The sequence below is a fragment of the Acinonyx jubatus genome, chromosome B1 (assembly GCF_027475565.1).
Source record: "Acinonyx jubatus isolate Ajub_Pintada_27869175 chromosome B1, VMU_Ajub_asm_v1.0, whole genome shotgun sequence".
NCBI lineage: Eukaryota > Metazoa > Chordata > Mammalia > Carnivora > Felidae > Acinonyx > Acinonyx jubatus.
The window spans coordinates 6,137,488-6,154,531 of NC_069382.1; positions in this window are offsets into that span (position 1 = coordinate 6,137,488).

Here is a 17,044-nt window from a genome sequence, read left to right on the forward strand (position 1 = left end):
AGAAGTACAAACTTTTAGTTTTAAAATAAGCCACAGAGATGTAAGTACAGCATAGGCAATATAGTCAATAGGATTCTAATAGCTATGTATGGTAGACAGATGGTAACCAGACATATTGTGTTCATTTCATAAGGTATATAAATGTCAAATCACTGTGTGGTACACCTGAAATTAATATATCGCATCTCAAATATACTTCAATAAAATATATTATCATCTCAATATCTGCAGAAAGAGAATTTTAACAATTCAACACCCATTCACAATAAAGCTCTCAACAGAGTAGGTATCGAGGGGACATAACTCAACATGACAGAAAGGTCACATATGACAAGCACTTAGCTAACATTACACTGAATGGTGAAAAGCTGAAAGCTTTCCTCCAAAATCACTTATAAGACAAGGATGCCCACCTCTTGCTATTTTTATTCATCACAGTACTAGAAGTCATAACCAGAGGAATTAGTCAAAATAATAATAAATTAAATACATTGAAATTAGAATGGAAGCAAAACTGTCACCATTTTCAGATGATATATATAGCAAACCCTAAGTACTCCACCAAATAACTGTTCGAATGAATAAAACTCAGGACAATTGCAGGATACTAATCAATAAATAAAAATCCTGTGTATTTATATGCACTAATAACAAACTATCAGAAAGAAACTAAGAAAACCTATTTCTAATTGCATAAAGAATCAAATATCTACTAATAAATTTAATCAAGGAAGCAAAAGACCTGTACCTTGATAACTATGCAATATTAATCATGCACTATACAATGATATAACTATAAAATATTAATGAAAGAAATTAAAGACATAAATAAATGTAATGAATTCTTAATCATGAATTAGAAGAATTAACAATCAACAGACATATGCCTATATAATTCCTATCAAAATCCTATTTAATTTTTTTAATCTTTATTCATTTTTAAGAGAGAAAGAGACAGATCACGAATGGGGGAGGGTTAGAGAGAAAAGGAGACACAGAATCGGAAGCAGGTTCCAGGCTCCCAACTGTCAGCACAGAACCTGACGTGGGGCTCACACCCATGAACCACAAGTTCATGACCTGAGCTGAAGTCAGACACTCAACTGACTGAGCAACCCAGGTTGCCCCCCACTATCAAAATTCTAAAGGCAATTTTTACAAAGTAGCAAAAAAATCCTAAAATTTGTATGAAATCACAAACAACCCCAAACAGTGAAAACAACCTTGAGAAAGAACAAAGCTGGGGGAATTACATGCCCTGATTTCAAACACTATTATAAAGCCACGGTAATCAAAACAGTATGGTGTTGGCAAAAGAAGAGACACAAAGATCAATGAAACAGAATTGAGATCCCAGAAATAAACTCACACATGTGCAGTCGTTTAGCTTATAAAACAGAGCCAAAAATATAAATGGGAAAACAATCTCTTCAATAAATGGTTCTGGAAAAACTTGACAGCCACATGCAAAAGAATGAAACTGGACCACTATAGTGCTTTATACACAAAAAAGTAAAAATGGATTAATAGCTTGAATCCAAGACTTCCAACTATAAAACTCCTAAAACAAAACATGGCAGGGGGAGCTCCTGGATATCATTCTTAGCAATGATTTTTTTGGAGTTGACACCAAAAGCAAGGCAACAAAAGCAAAAACAAACAAGGACTATAGCAAACTAAAAACCTTCTGCACAGGAAACCATCAACAAAGCATAAAAGCACTCTACAGAATGAGCAAAATATTTGCAAGTCATATCTCATAAGGGGTTAGTATTTAAGATAAAGAAGTTATACAATTCAGTAGGGAAAAAAATCAAACAATATGATTAAGAAAATGTGCAGAGGACCTAAACAGATATTTCCTAAAGATATACAGTACAGATGGCCAACAAACACATAAAAAGATGCTCAACATCACTAACCATCAGGGAAATGCAAACCCAAACCATGATGAGCTATCATCTCACGCCTGTAAGGATATTACTAAAAACAAATAAACAAGAGATAACAAGCATAGGCAAGGATGTTGAGTAAAGAGAATATTTTGTGCTGTTGGCAGAAACGTAAATTGGTGTAGCCACTATGAAAAACAGTTTAGAAATTTCTGAAAAAATTACAAATTGAACTACAATATGGTCCAGCCACTCCAACTGTGGGTATTTACTAAAAAAAAAAAAAAAAAAAAATGAATAGACTAACGAAAAGATACATACACTCTCATGTTCATTGCAGCATTTATATAATAGCCATGATATGGGGGCAAAGACTGTATCCCCTGACAGATGAATGGACAAATAAAATGTGGGGTGTGTGTAATGGATATTATTCAGCCACAGAAAAGAATAAAATCTTGCCTTATGTGAAAACATGAATGAACTTAAGGGCATTGTGCTAAATGAAATAAGTCAGACAGAGACAAATTCTTATGGGTTCACTTATATGTGGTATCTACAAACAAAAAAACATTCAACTCAGAGAAAAGACTGGTGGTTGTCAGAAATGGAGGAGAGAGAGGAGTTAAGATGGCAGAGTATTATGGGGACCCTGAGCTTGTCGCATCTCTGAAACACAGCTAGATCAGCACCAAACCATTTTGAACACCTAGAAAATTGATTCGAGGATTAATGCAATGATCTATACAATTGGAGCTGGAGAACTTGGCAAGTATGTGGTGCAGAGAGGTGAACTGGGGAAAAGAAAAGCCATGGAACTACAGAGGGGAGGAAGTATTCTCACGGAGAAAGGAGAAGGAGAGGAGAAAGGGGGAGAGTGTGGCACATTGGGATCCTGCAAGGAAAGCACTCCCCTGAAAGTAGCTGGAGATAAAAAGAGTGAAAACACTTGCAAGGGACTGAACAAGAAATCTGTTCTCCAAGAACAATGATAGGGGGAAAGGAGAGGGTTTCAATACCACCAGCATTCTATAAACAGTGAAGCACAGAGTCTGAAGTTTTGGAGCTCAGTGACTGGCGGTGCTCTGGTGAGGAAGCAGGTCAAATCCCAGGAGCAGACATCAGGGTCCAAGGGGTCAATGTGCCATGCCGGGAGAAGTGGTTCCCCTGCTTGGAGTGCATTTGGTAGAGATCATAAGCCTCCCTGCAGGCACAGGTCCCAGTAGAGACAGAGAATAGCCACATTTACTGATACTGGAACAAAGATGCCAAGGGCAGCAAAACCTGGAACTGACTGTTGCTCAGCCAGACCCTCCACCAGAGAATTGGTGGGAGTCTGAGCCATGGGGGTCTCTGAAGTGTGGGGTTTGAAACACAACCCCAGCTGAGATAAAACTCTGAAGGGAGGTGCCACCTGGCAGGTGGACAGCTCAGACACAGACACGTTGGAGGTAGGGAGCTGACAGGGGCCTGAGACAAAAGAAGGCTGCTTGATCATGGGTTGGTAAGGATGTATCACTCCTGATGCAGAGACTAGGGAGCTGGGTGAAGCCATTTCCACTTCTAGCCCATGTGCACACATGCGTGCACCATATGGATCGACCCCAATAAGTTAAGCAGCGCTACCAAGTGGAGAACAGCAGCATTACACCAAGTCCTGCCCAACTGCACCCTCCAGGCACATCTCCCAGAAGAACAGCACAAATCCCTTCCACCTGTTTAATAGTCTACAGACTATAGTGCACTGCAAAGTTTCAGTTCTAGGGGAAACAGGATGTAACTTCATTCAAGTTTCATTCTGGTTGCTGGTTCATTTATTTGTTTGTTTTCTTTGCTTCTGTTTTTGCTGAAGTTGTTTTCTTTTTTCTTTCTTTTCTTTCTCTTTCTTGGATACAAAAAGAGCACATTCTTTTTTGTTTTTTATTTTTTTAATTCTATTTTATATTTATTTTATTCTATTATTTAAATTTTTTTAAACTTTTTTTTCCCTCTGTTTTCTCTATTCTATCAAGCTTCTCTCCACAGACAAAAACACCTAGGATCCAGCTTCCTTTATTTGGTTTGTTCTGGTTTTAGTTTTTTAATTTTTTATTGTATTAATATTTTTCTTCCTCCAAAAATGACAAAATGGATCAATTCACCCCCAAAACACAGGAGGAAATTACAGCCAGGGATTTATCAACACAGATATAAGATGTCTGATCTAGAATTAAAACCAAGATTATAAGAATACAAGCTAGGGTTGAAAAAGCATAGAAGACACCTGAGAATTCCTTTCTGTGGAGATAAAAGAACCAAAATCTAGTCAGGCCAAAATTAAAAATGCTTTAAACAAGATGCAATCTCAAAGGATGCTGTGACAGCAAGGATGGAGGAAGCAGAGTAGTGAAGAAGTTAGATAGTAATGAAGCAGAAAAAAAGAGGGAAACAAAGGCAAAAGATCACAATACAAGACTTAAAGAACTCTATTAAAAAGGACTAATATTGGGCTCAGTCTGTTAAGCGGATGACTCCTAATTTCAACTCAGGTCATGATCTCACGGTTCATGGGTTCAAGCCCCCCATTGAGCTCTGCATTGACAGTGTGGAGTCTGCTTGGGATTTTTGTATTCTTTCTGCCCCTGCCCCACTTGTGCACTCTGAATCTCTCTCTCAAAGCAAATAAATAAACTTAAAAAATACTTTTTAAAAAAGGATTAACATTCGAATCATAGGAGTCCCAGAAGAAGAAGAGAGAGAAAAAGGGGCAGAGGTTCATATAAGCAAACTGTAGCTGAAAACTTTCCCAATCTGGGGAAGGACACAGACATCAAAATCCCAGAAGCACAGAGAACTCCCATTACATTCAACAAAAAACAACCATCACCAAGGCATATCCTAGTCAAATTCACAAAATACACAGACAAGGAAAGAATTATAAAAGCAGCAAAGGAGATAAAGTCCTTGCCTAAAAAGAAGACAGATCAGGTTCATAGCCGACTTGTCCACAGAAATTTGATAGGCTAGAAAGGAATGGCATGGTATATTCAACAGGCTGAATTAGAAAAAATATGCAGCCAACAATTCTTTATCCAGCAATGCTGGCATTCCAAATAGAAGGAGAGATAAACAGTTTCCCATACAAACAAAAACTAAAGGAGTTTGAGACTGTTAAATGAGGTCTGCAAGAAATTTTAAGGAGGATTCCTTTGAGTGGAGAAAAAACAAAACAAAATTAAAAAGACCAAAACCAACAAAGATTAGAAATGACCAGAGAAATCACCAGAAACACCAACTCTACATGCAACACAATGGCACTAAATTCATACCTTTCAATAACCACTCTAAATGTAAATGGACTAAACGCTCCAATCAAAAGATATAGAGTATCAGAATGTATTTTTTAAAAAAACCCATTCATATGATGCCTCTAAGACACTCATTTTAGAGCTAAAGACACCTGCAGATTGAAAGTGAGGGGATAGAGAACCATCTCTCATGCTGATGGACATCAAAAGAAAGCCAGAATAGCCATATTCATATCACACTAGATTTTAAAACAAAGACTGTAATAAGAGATAAAGAAGGGCATTATATCATAATTAAGGGGTCTATCCACCAAGCAGATCTAACAAATGTAAATATTTATGTCCCCAACTTGAAGGAACCCAAATATATCAATCACAAACATAAAGAAATGCATTGGTAATAATGCCATAATAGTAGGAGTCTTTAACACCCCACTTAGCAATGGACAGGTCACCTAAACAGAAAATCAACAAGGAAACAATGGCTTTGAATGACACACTGGACCAAATGGACTTAACAGATATATTCAGAACATTTCATCCTAAAGCACCAGAATATACATTCTTCTCATGTGCACATGGGACATTCTCCAGAATAAGTCACATAAAGGTCACAAATCAGCCCTGAACAAGTACAAAAAGATCGAGATCATACCATGCCTATTCTTAGACCACAACATTATGAAACTTGAAAACAACAACAAGAAAAAAACTGGAAACACCACAAATACTTGGAGATTAAAGAACATCCTACTAAAGAATAAATGGGTTAATCAAGAAACTAAAGGGGAAATTAAAAAGTACATGGAAGCCAGTGAAAATGAAAACACAACAGTCCACAACAGTCTGGGATGCAGTAAAGATGGTCATAAGAGAGAAATAAATAGCAGTCCAGGCCTTCCTAAAGAAGAAAGAAATGTCTCAAATACACAACATAACCTTACACCTAAAGGAACTGGAAAAAAGAATAGCAGATAAAGTCCAAAACAAGCAGAAGAAGGGAAATAATAAAGGTTAGAGCAGAAATCAATGATATCAAAATTTAAAAACAAAACAGATCAACAAAACCATGAGCTTGTTCTTTGAAAGAATAAGCAAAACTGATAAACCCCCAGCCAAATTTATCAAAAAAAAAAGGAAATGACACAAATAAAATCACCAATGAAAGAGGAGAGATCAAAGAAACACACAAAAAGAAAACAACACCACAGAAATTCAACAATAAGAGAATAGTATTAGTAATTTGAGCAATCTGGAAGAAATATACAAATTCCTAGAAACATATAAACCACCAAAACTGAAACAGGAAGAAGTAGAAAATTTTAACAGACCCATATCCAGTAAAGAAATTGAATCAGTAATCAAAAATCTCCCAACAAGCAAGAGTCCAGGGCCAGATGGTTTTCCAGGGGGAATTCTACCAGACATTTAAAGAAGAGTTAATACCTATTCTTCTGAAGCTGTTCCATAAAATAGAAATGGAAGGAAAACTTCAAATGCATTCAATGAGGCCAGCATTACATTGATTCCAAAACCAGATAAAGACTCCACTAAAGAGGAGAATTATAGACCTATCTTCCTGGTAAACATGAATGCAAAAATTCTCAAAAAGATACTAGCAAACCAAATCCAACAATACATTAAAAGAATTATTCACCACGATGAAGTCGGATTTATTCCTGGGATGCAAGACTGGTTCCATATCCACAAATCTATCAACGTGATACATCACATGAATAAAAGGACAAGAACCACATGACCCTCTCAATAGATGCAGAAAAAACCATTTGACAAAATAAAGCATCCTTTTAATCGTGGATTGGAAGAACAAATATTGATAAAAACCCTCAAGAAAGTAGGGATAGAAGGAACATGCCTCAAGATCATTAAGGCCATATATGAAAGACCCACTGCTAATATCATCCTCAATGGGGGAAAAACTGAGAGCCTTCCCCCTTAATGTCAGGAACACGACAAGGATGTCCACTCTTACCACTGTTGTTGAACACAGCATTGGAAGTCCTAGCCTCGGCAATGAGACAACAAAAAGAAATAAAAGGCATCCAAATCAGCCAGGAGGAAGTCAAACTTTCACTCTTTGCAGATGACATGATACTCTACATGGAAGACCTGAAAGACCACCAAAAAACTGCTAGAGTTGATACGTGAATTCAGCAAAATCACAGGATATAAAATCAACATACAGAATTTGGTTGCATTTCTATACACCAATAATGAAGCAGCAGTAAGAGAAATGAAGGAATTGATCCCATTTACAATTGCACCAAAAACCATAAAATACCTAGGAATAAACCTAACCAAAGAGGTAAAAGATCTGTATGCTGGAAACTATAGAAAGCTTATGAAAGAAATTGAAGAAGACATAAAGAAATGGAAAAGCATTCCATGGTCATGGATTAGAAGAACAAATATTGTTTAAATGTCGATACTACCCAAAGCAATCCACATATTCAATGCAGTCCCTATCAAAATAACATGCACTCTTCACAGAGCTGGAACAAACAATTCTAAAATTTGTATGGAACCAGAAAAGACACCAAAAGAGCCAAAGCAATCCTGAAAAAGAAAAACCAAAGCAGGAGGCATCACAATCCCGGACTTCAAGCTGTATGACAAAGCTGTAATCATCAAGACAGTATGGTACTGGCACAAAAACAGACACTCAGATCAATGGAACAGAATAGAGAACACAGAGATGGACCCACAACTATATGGTCAACTGATCTTTGACAAAGCAGGAAAGAATATCCAGTGGAATAAAGACAGTCTCTTCAGTAAGTGGTGCTGGGAACACTGGACAGCGACATGCAGAAGAATGAACCTGGACCACTTTATTACTCCATACACAAAAATAAACTCAAAATGGATGAAAGACCTAAACATAAGATAGGAAACCATCAAAATCCCAGAGGACAAAACAACCAACAGCCTTTTTAACCTCAGCTGCAGCAACTTGCTTACTAGACATGTCTCTAGAGGCAAAGCAAAAACAAACTATTGGGACCTCATCAAGATAAAAAGCTTCTGCACAGCAAAGGAAACAATCAACAAACTAAAAGGCCACTGATGGAATGGGAGAAGATATTTGCAAATGACATACCAGATAAAGGGTTAGTATCCAAAATCTATAAAGAAGTGATCAAACTCACACTCAAAAAACAAATAATCCAGTGAAAAAATGGGCAAATGACATGAACACTTTCCAAAGACATCCAGGTGTCTAATAGGCACATGAAAAAATGCTCAACATCATTCATCATCAGGGAAATACAAATTGAAACTACAATGAGATACCACCTCACCCCTGTCAAAATGGTTAAAATTAACAACTCAGGGAACAAAAAATGTCAGCGAGGATGCAGAGAAAGGGGAGCACTTTTACACTGTTGGTGGAAATGCAAACTGGTGCAGCCACTCCGGAAAACAGTATGGAGGTTCCTCAAAAAATTAAAAATAGAACTACCCTATGACCTAGAAATTGCATTACTAGGTATTTATCCAAAGGATACAAAAATGCTGATTCAAAGGGGCACACGCACCCCATTGTTTGCAGCAGCAAAATCAACAATAGCCACAATATGGAAGGATCCCAAATGTCCATTGACTTGATGAATGGATAAAGAAGATGTGGTGTGTATATAAATATATATACAACTATATATATATTTATAATTATAATTATGCCCATATTTATTATGCCCATGATTATAATTATAATATATATAATTATAATATATATTATAAATTATATACGTGTATATATATATATAAACAACTATACACACACACACACACACACACACACACACACACACACTGGAATATTACTTGGCAATCAAAAAGAATGAAATCTTGCCATTTGCAACAATGTAGATGGAACTCGAGTGTATTATGCTATGCAAAATAAGTCAGGCAGAGAAAGACAATTATCATATGATTTCACTCATATGTGTAATTTAAGAAACACCAGATGAATATAGGGGAAGGGAAGGAAAAATAAGATAAAAACAGAGAATGAGGCAAAGCATAAGAGACTCTCAAGTACAGAGAAAAAACCGAGAGTTGTTGGAGGGGTGTTGGGTGGATAGGCTAAATGGGTGATGGGAATTAGGGATGAGCCCTGGGTGTTATATATATGTGATGAATCACTGGGTTCTATTCCTGAAAGCAATACTACACTGTATGTTAGTGTACTTGGATTTAAATAAAATTTTTAACCTAAATACACATTTTTTCCAAAGAATATATATGGTTGGCCAACAGTTATGTGAAACAATGCTCAATATTACTAATCAGAAAAATGTAAATCAAAACCACATTGAGATATCACCTCACCCCTTTTAGAATGGCTGTAATCAAGAAGACAAGGGACAATAAAAGTTGGTGGTCTGTTGTGGAAATGTAAATTGGTTCAACTACTGTGGATAACAATATGGAAGTTCCCCAAAATACTAAAGAGAAATATCGTGTGATCCAGCAATTCCACTTCTGGGTATATGCCAAGGGAAATGAATACAGGACTTCAATGAGATATGTACACTCCCATGTTTATTGCAGTATTATTTACAATAGCCAAGAGGGGAAACAACTTAAGTTCCCATCAAGGGATTAAAGGCTAAACAAGAGGAAGTGTGTGTGTGTGTGTGTGTGTGTGTGTGTGTGTGTGTGTATAAAACAATTATCATTCAGACATGAGAGAGGATGACATCCTGCCATTTGTGACAGCATGGATGGACTTCAAGCACATTATGATAAAGGAGAAAAGACAGACAAGTACTCTATGATGTCATTTATATGTGGAAACTAAGACAAACTTACAAAAATAGAAAAATGGTGGTTACCAAGAGATCGGGGCTTAGGGAACAGGACAGATGTTGCTTAAGGGAACAATTTATTTTTAAGTTTATTTACTTATTTTTGAAAGAGAGTGACTGGAGGAGGGACAGAGAGAGAGGGCAAAGAGAATCCCAAGCATGCTCCGCACTCTCAGTGTGGAACCCGACACAGGGCTGGAACTCACGAACCTTGAGATATGACCTGAGCCGAAACCAAGAGTTGGATGCTTATCCTACTGAGCTACCCAGGCACCCTGGGACCAAATAATAAGTAGTAAAAATGCTCTAGAGATATAAAGCATAGTAATAAACATAGAAAATACTGTATTATGGGGGCGCCTGGGTAGCTCAGTCGGTTGAGTGACTGACTTCGGCTCAGGTCATGATCTCACGGTTTGTGAGTTCGAGCCCCTCATCAGGCTCTGTGCCCCCGCATCAGGCTCTGTGCTGACGGCTCGGAGCCCGGAGCCTGCTTCAGATTCTGTGTCTCCCTCTCTCTCTCTCTCTCTCTCTCTCTCTCTCTCTCTGCCCCTCCCCCACTCATGCTCTGTCTCTCTCTGTCTCAGAAATAAACATTAAAAAAAAATACTGTATTATAATCAAACTTGCTCAAAGTCTAGAACTTAATTATTCCAACCAGAACATTGGAATCAAAATAAGGAACTATGAAATATGTAAGTACTATCATTACAATGGTAATCATATTGCAATATATAATATCTAATTACCATGTTATATACCTTTAATTTACATATTTTCTAGCTCAAATATATTTTAATGAAAAATTATGGGAGAAATCAAATACAATTGTAAATGAAAGTCATTTCAACTGATAACACAGAAATACAAAGGAGTATGAGAGACTACTATGAACAACTTTACACCAACAAAATGGACAACCTAGAAGACATAGAAAAATTCCTAGAAATATACTAACTGCCAAGCATGAATCAGGAAAAAAAAAATTGACAATCTGAATGAATGACAAGGTCATTGACACAGTAATCAAAAATCACTGAACACAAAATGTGCTAGACCAGATGGCTTTACTCATGAATTCTGCAAAACATTCAAAGAAGAATTAGTACCAATCTTTTCAAAAAAAATAAAAAAGAGGTAACACTTTCAAATTTACCTTACTAAGTCAACATTACTCTCATACCAAAGCCAGATAAGGGCACCACAAGAAAAGCCAACTACAATCCAATATCCTTGCTGAATACAAAAATATCTCAGTAAAATACTAGCAAACCAAACTCAGCAGCATATTAAAAGGATCATATACCATGAACAGGGAATTTGTGTCCCTGGGGTACAAGAATAGCTCCGTATACACAAAAAAGTAAGCATGATATATCACATTAATAAATTACATGAACACCTTATTCAAAAAAACGATTTGACAAAGTTTGACATCCACTCATGATAAAAACCCAACAAATTATATATAGAAGGAACGTATTCCAATATAACAAAGGCTATATATGATACACACACAGCTAACACCATTCTTGATGGTAAAAGATTGCATGGTTTTCCTCTAAGATCTGGAACAACACAAGGATGCCCACTTTCATACCTCCTATTCACTATAGTACTAGAAATCCTAACCAGAGTGATGAGGTAAGGAATAAAAGGCATCAGAATTGCAAAGAAATAAAATTTTCTCTATTTGATGATGATATGATTTTATATAGAAAACCCTACAGAGCCCACAAAAAAACCAAGTTTATCTACTCAACAAATTCAGGAATTTGCAGGATATAAAAATCAGTAGTACTTCTATACACAAGCAATAAACTATCTTAAAAAGAAATCAAACAATCTTATTTATAATAGCATAAAAAAACAAAATACTTAGGAATAAATTTAACCAAGTTGGTGAAAGGGCTCTATGCTGAAAAGTAGAAGATGCTGATGAAAGAAATCAGAGATGACACAAATAAATGGAAAGGCATCTGTGCTCATGGATTAGACATATTATTGAAATGTCCATACGACTTAACACACGTATAGATTTAATGCCATCTCTGTCAGGATTCCAATGGCTTTTTTTTTTTACAGAAATAGAACAATCCTAAAATTCATATAGAACCATCAAAGACCCCAAATAACCGAAGCAATGCTAGGAAAGCACAACACAGCTAGGGGCATCACACTTCCTGACTTCAAACAATATTAAATGTTAAGTTATCAAAACAGTATGGAAATGGCATAAAAACAGATACACCAATGGAACTGAATTGAGAGCCCAAAGTAAACCCTTGTATGTATGGTTAAATATTTCACAAGGGGGCCAAGAATACCCAATGATCTCTTCAATACCTGGTGCTGGGAGAACTAGATGCTCAAATGCAACACAGTGAAACTAAAACTCTTATACTACTCAAAAAATTAAGTCCAATTGGATTAAAAACATAAATATATGACCTGAGACCATAAAACTCATAGAGGAATACATAGAGGAAAACGTCTTAAGGTGGGTCTTGGCAATGACTTTTTGGATAGGACAACTAAAGCACAGCAACAAGATAAAAAACAAGTGAAAATACATCAACCGAAAAAGCTTCTGCACAAGAAGAAAAAAGAAAAAAAAGGTTTCCTATAGAATGGGATGAAATATTTGCAAACCACCCAACTGATTTCAGTATCGAAAATACATAAGGACTCTGACAACTCTATAGAAAATAAAATCCAATTAAAAACTTGGCAAAGAACCTGAACATTCTTCCAAAGAAAATATTTAAGTGGCCAGGAGGTACATGAAAGGTACTCGATACCACTAATTATTGAAACTGAAATGAAAACCAGAATAAGAGATCACCTCAGACCTGTTGAAGGATGATCTTCAAAGTACAACAGATGAACACTGATGAGGATGCGGAGACATGCAGGCTTGTGCACCATTCATGGGAATTTAAGTTGGCACAGCCACTACAGGATACTTAAGAAATTAAAACTAGGTGGGTTCTGCCTCAAGGTGCCACATAGGAGGTTCCTGGACTCACTTCCTCCCATTCGCATGCAGAATCTACAGCTACAAATGGAAAAAAATTCCTTCTGAAAGAAGCCCAGAAACTAGCTGAGGATCTCCTATACGTGGGGAGATGAGAAAAACACATCAAAATGGGTAGAAGAATCTGAGAACATTCTGGACATAAATCTCACCCTTGGCACAGCCACACACATTTAGGAAGTAACTCAGAACTCTCACCTTCTCCCTAAGGAGTGGAAGGTGTGAACTCCACACCTACTAGCACCCCCACTTTTAAGACTTCCACCTGAGAGGCCCCCAAAGCTACTAGCTTTGAAAGTCAATAGGGCTTGCATCCATGAGACCCATGAGGCTCTAGGAAACATGTGAACTCATGGGAATCTCGGTAGTGCCCCCCACTCCAGGGCTCAGTGTAGCAGACTGAGATGGTCATCTTGCAGCCTTTGATGAAACAGGCTTATTTCTATACCTTAGAAGCTGCAGCCTAATGGTCAGGCTTCTTTTTTTTTAATGTTTATTTTTGAGACAGAGAGAGACAGAGCATGAACGGGGGAGGGTCAGAGAGAGAGGGAAACACAGAATCGGAAACAGGCTCCAGGCTACGAGCTCTCAGCACAGAGCCCGATGCGGGACTGGAACTCACGGACCGCGAGATCGTGGCCTGAGCCAAAGTCGGATGTTTCACCGACTGAGCCACCCAGGCACCCCATAATGGTCAGGCTTCTAATTTAACCTACATCTAGGCGCTGACTAGAATCCTCCCCGGAGATCAGCAAGGTGGTGGATGCCATCATGCTCTTTTTCTGCGATATGCTAGGTCACCAGTATCTCCCTGAAAGGAACTTGTACAGGTCTGACAACTGGGCTTCTGCAGCTGCCATGGAGGGCACACACCCCTTAATCGCCTGGTTGTGGTAACCAACAGAGCTTACATTTACCAGTCCCATAGGACTGTAGCAAATAAAAGAATTCTTAACTGGCTATTCACCCGGGGTTCAGTACAAGGGGAGCAGACAGAAATGCCCACCTCCTGGTCTTTCCCTAAAAAAGTTCTATTTGCCTACTTTAAAAAGGTACTGTCTTCAGGTCTGATTTTAATTACCCTATACCTAGCCGCTGACATCCTCCCCATTGGGACACTTACAGATTTTCATACACCCTCAACAACTGGGGGCCAATAAAAACAAAGGAGGACACTTGGTCAATCAAAAGGTTTGAAAGACAACCAAGAGCTACGGTCAGGCTGAAAGGGAAGTTTCAACTTTTACATGAGACCCCACTTTCAAGATGGGAGGAGGTGGCCATCTCATCTAACACAGAGAACCCAAAGCACATAGTCAAGGAAAATGAAACAAACAAACGTAGGAATATGTTCCAAACAAAATAAGATAAATCTCTACACCTAAAACCTTAATGAAACAGAGATAAGTGATTTACCTGATAAAAAGGTCAAAATTATTGTCAGAAAGATGGTCATTGAGGTCATGAGAAAAATCCATGCAGAAAATGAGAATTTGAACAAAGTCCTTAATATATACAACTTTTATTCGTCAAAAATAAATTAACCTTGTTGAAAGAACAGATCACAATGGATGTAGGAGAAACTTTTAACTGAATGATAAAAATATATCAAATTTTGTGGGATTTAGTTAATGGAGTACTTAGAAAGAAATATATAGCTTTAAGTCAATTTATCAGAGTTGATGAAGTGGGTATATATGCCTACCATAGAAGAAGCAGAAGAAAGTTCAACTATATTCATCATAGCCCAAATCTGGACTGAGTCCAAATGTCTATCAACAGAATAGGTAAATTGTAGTCCATTCTACACAATATTACTATACAAGAAAAACCATGCTACACAATAAAGAAGAATTACCGATTTGTAGAATGAGAATGTTTCGAACAGGAAAGCAATCATATCCATATAAGGGCTACTTGCTCTGGCCACTCCCAATCCGATCGTTTGGAGAAGGTGTGCAAAGGAGGGTTCTCTCCTAAATCTTTGGTACCATCTCTCAAGAAACAAACAACCTCTGATTTTGCCTAAACTTCCATACATTCGCTTATTAAAATGGTTCTTTTAGCTTCTGAAAGATGCTGAGGACTCAACTTACTCCAAAATGCCAGATGGCACACAGATGTTAAACACTTCCTCCATCATCCTTGATCTTCTCACACTTACCCACTGAAAGACCATGGACGCTTGCTTCCAAACACTGTCCTTTTCTCTCAGGATTAACTTTACCTAAAATTTTCATACACAATCACATCCCCCTGGCAACGGCCCTAGACACTCCAAAGTACCAGCTTCATCCGGCTTCCTCCCCTGACACATGGCTCAAAAGAGCTCATCAAGCTTTAGCTGTCACTTTTGTATCTCACCACCCAGAAGATATAAGTAGGAACAAAGGAAGTACCCCTTCTTTTTAAGAGGTTTCCCAGAGGTCTCAGACAAAACCCCTGGTCACATCCCATTAACTGTAGTCAATGTGGTCACATGGCCACACTTTGCTATAGAGGAAGTTAGGGAAAGCCTTTACTTACAAGGCAGTCTTCCCAACTTCAATTCTGGGTTCTTACCACAAAGAACAGTAGAATGGGTACTAGGAATTTCTGCTACCACCTCCATTCCAAAAAATAAGCTTCCACACTTCTCAGTAGATGCCAGCAATTGTCTTTGCAGCTCTGTGTTTTCCTCTTCCAGGGTGTGCAAGAAGAAAAACAGTTGTCTACTTTATCAGAGTGTAAGTCACAGTTCAGCTGGCTCAGATGCCCAGTTAGACCTGGATCTGGCAAGACCAATACAGAGCCTCTACTCAGCCAGCATCCCATGCTGTGCATGGTAACCTTGAGCCGTGTATATTAAAGGCAATTGTTGATGATTTTATTATCCTCTGATATTGAATACAAATATTTCTTGTACTTCTCTTGAGCAATATTTTTGGGCACTTGGCTCCAAAAGTGGAAGGTCTCCAGAAAGCCAGGGTGGCTTAGTTGGTTGAGGGTGTGACTCTTAATTTTAGCTCAGGTCATGATCCCAGGGTAGTGGGATTGAGCCCCACATCAGGCTCTGTGGAGCCTGCTTAAGATTCTCTCTCTTCTCTCTCTCTCTCTCTCTCTCTCTCTCTCTCTCTCTCTCTCTCTCTGTCTCTTTCTCTCTCCTCCTCCTCTGCAACTTATGTTCTCTTGCTCTCTAAAAAAAACAAAAACAAAAACAAAAAGTGGAAAGCCTCTTTCAGGATAAAGCTATGGCCTCACCAGGGAGCTCATCAAGATAAAAATCTTCTGCACAGTGAAGGAAATTTTCAGCAAAACTAAAAGGCAACCAACAGAATGGGAGAAGGTATTTGCAAACAACATATCAGATTGTTGCAGGGAGTATGGCCGGAGTCGCAAAAGAGGAGTCCGCAAACAAAGCGCAGTTAAGTGAAGGTCCTCATACTCCAGTCGGAATGAGTCCCTGACTCCAGAATGAAGCCCTTTTTATTAGGATAATTGTTTAAGACTACATGCATAAAATCAGCTAAGCGAGTGTCAATCTAATCAATCTAATGGTTTACTTTTTCAAAGTTGAATTTTGAGTTAATTGGCTTCTATAACACTAGGAAGGGTCAGGTGTGAAGGAGGAACTGACCCTGGACAATGTTAATGGCTCTAGGCGTTCCTTACAAGCGAGCCGCATTTCAGCTGTGTAAACATGTCCTAAGGCCTTGCACCTTCTCCAGCCCTTCCCTTTTGAAGTCTTTCCCTTTGGTGCTTCTCTCCTGCATCTCCCACATCAAATGAAGGGTTAGTATCCAAATCTATAAAGAACTTATCAAACTCAACACCCAAAAAACAAATAATCCAGTGAAGAAATGGGCAAAAGACATGAATGGACACTTTTCCAAAGGAGACATCCAGATGGCTAACAGACACATGAAAAAAATGCTCAACATCACTTATCAGGGAAACACAAATCAAAATCACAATGAGATACCACCTCACACCAGTCAGAATGGCTAATATTAA